Below are 2,983 nucleotides of genomic sequence, written 5' to 3' on the forward strand. Positions count from 1 at the left end.
TTCCCCACAAAAACTAATGCAAAATGGATTAATCCATTCCAGACTTTTAAAAACAACCCCCAAAACAGCAATTTAACATGAATTTTCCTATCTAACGAGACCATTGATCCATAAAATGAACGCAATAAACAATGTACTGCAGTCACACAATCAATCAGTAGCTGAACTGGGTTCCACATGGTCACACACACAAAAAAAGAGCCACATAAACACAAAATAAATAGCAAAAAGAGACAGACCTCAGCGTAACTCTCCAAACGAAAGTGTGGCACTCAAAACAAGTGTGACACTCAAATTGTCAGCGTAACACTCCAAACAAAAGTGTGGCACTCCAAACAGAAGTGTGGCACTCAAAATGGAAGTGTAACACTCAAAACGGAACACGTTCTACTTCCGAAAAAAGTTCGCAAACCAGAACACTTACTTCCAGGTTTGCAGTGTTTAGGTTCCAGGTTGTTTGAGAACCAAGGCATTTGAGGACCAAGGTACCACTATATTTGGTCTATTCTCTTGTGGTGACAGCGGTATTCAGCTTTCAGGCTGCTAGGCTAATTAGGCTTGGCACACCCACAACTGTGACGGGTGTGTGTGTGTGTGTGTGTGTGTGTGTGTTTTGCAGGCATTTCAGTTCCTCGCACTAGGCAAGGATCTTGCAGGTAAGGCCTCCAGGCTGAAAGCAGTGTGTGGGAGGGACTTGTGTAAGGGGTGCCAGGGAAGAGCTGAGGCTTGTTAACATTGCTTCTGGGCAACTTGTCTAGGTGTGAAGCGTGACTGGGGGATGGGATAGCTGACTGCACCCATTGGAATCATCACAGTTTTAAGCAGGCTTTGCAACACCTATCGCTACTGGACTGAGATGCTGACATCTCAGTTTGAATCTGATTCAAAATGGTACCAGTCTGTCTCTTTGTATAAAACAGGCTGCATACACTCCATCCAAAGAACCCTGGGAACTGTAGTTTGTTAAAGGTGCTGGGAACTGTAGCTTTGTGAAGGGTTAACTACAGTTCACAGGATTTAGGGGACGTTGCCTTAAAGTATGTTATGTTCACAGTGTGGTAAAGTATTTGAACATAATTAGGAACATGATGCCTAATAAAGTATGACTTAAAACTGATGGCAAAAGTAAGATTAACTGGCAGCTTTGGATGATCCCTCTCAGTATCAAGCTATATAGCATTAGGAATTAGAGTTATACTTGAGACCAGAAGGGCTCTAAACTTGCCCTGTGGGCCTCTAGATATTGCTGCACCTCTATTCTCACCATCCCTGGCCACTGGCCTTGCTGGGTGGAGCTGAATGCGTCAGTCTAGAATCTAGTCCAGAATAGCCAGAGCATGTTTAACAAAACTCAGAGTCTGCTTTATTCAGATAGTGTTGCAGCTAATGAACTAGCCTAAGCAGTTAAAAGGTACCTCGAGCCACCAACGACATTTGTGCCCCAAATATAGCACCACCCCCAGACTATGTATAAGGTCACTGCCCTATTTTAGTTTTGTATAAATATGGCTTTTAAATAATAATAAATAATAATAATAATAATAATAATAATAATAATAATAATAATAATAATTTATTTATACCCCGCCCATCTGGCTGGGCCTCCCCAGCCACTCTGGGCGGCTTCCAGATAAACAGTATAGAAAGGTTCCTGGAAATCTTGCAACAGATTTTCTGCTGATGCCATAGAAGTAGAAACTAGATTACAAGTAGGGTGTTTTCCACACCCACTAACTCTGAAACTCAAAGCAGCAGCATGGTGTATCATTTTACTCCATGAGAAACAGGATGAATGAAAGTGACCCATAATTCTACCGTCTTAGCTACATTGGTAGCATATGCTATAACTTTGGCAGAGCGTATTTGACATCACATGTGCACCCAGCAGCAAAAGCAAAGCAGTATCTCTTTAAACACCACAAACTAAAACAGCTCAAACAAGTTCCCTGCCACCTGCATTGAATGCCACAAATTCCCACCAATCATAGATGAGTATGCCCATGGCATCTTCAAATTAGCCATATGCAGAATGTGGATCTACACACGGCAATTAATTTTCCCTATGATTCCTTTACCCCACACCCAGGCCAGATTAAAGGACCCCACAACGCAATTCACACACACCATCAATCACTCCAAGAATTGTGTGCGATGAACCACTTGAACTGCAGGTGGTCATCTTCTTTGTGAACAATGGGAGCACAGAATTAAGTAGTTTGTGGGCAGCAGGGTTGGTTTGTGGGCAGCAGTTGTGATTCCACCTGAAAGACTGCTTTGTTGCAAACAGAAGCAAGCAAACAAACTCTACCGCTTCTGCCTTGCAGCTTCTATTGCCAGGTCATATATTAGGTAACTGAATTAGGTACCATGGGGTTTTATCCAAGAGATAGAATTGTGATTATACTACTTAAGGTTTATCTAACTTAAGACTAAGAACTTTGATCCTATGGGTCATGACCCCACACAAGACACTGAGTAGCATATGAGAAATAAATATAGAATGTTGCCTACAGTATTCTGATGGAGAAATCAGAAATACTGGCTAAGAGGTGGCAGCTTCCAGGGTCACGCTGCGAACCCCTTCCTAAGAAGACGGATGCTTTGCAAAGCCGCTACACAGTCTGAAAACAAAACAACACCAGGAGGAACTACGGTAACTAATGCATTTATTCTGCCTGATCCAGAGAGCAACTTATGATTTACTGGCCTGAGGTTGGCATTGTACTTTATGGTTGTGATAGACTGTCAGAATCCTCCTTTGATTTCTTGCCCGTTTGTTCACACTTGAGATTTAAGCCTTTCCTGCGACCGAGCCCATTTCCTCTCGCAAGTTAGGTAACCGGCCCAGTTCTTTGGGGCCTGATTGGCTGCAGCGGGCCCTGTAAACCAGCCCTGGCAGACCGGCCCGGCCCTGTTTGCCATTGGCCAGCGGGAAGTGGGCGGAGCGAGCTGAAGAGTTCTGGGCTGCGCCCGTCTCTGATTG

Source organism: Podarcis liolepis (assembly GCF_965112155.1).
Source record: "Podarcis liolepis genome assembly, chromosome: 10".
Classification (NCBI taxonomy): Eukaryota; Metazoa; Chordata; class Lepidosauria; order Squamata; family Lacertidae; genus Podarcis; species Podarcis liolepis.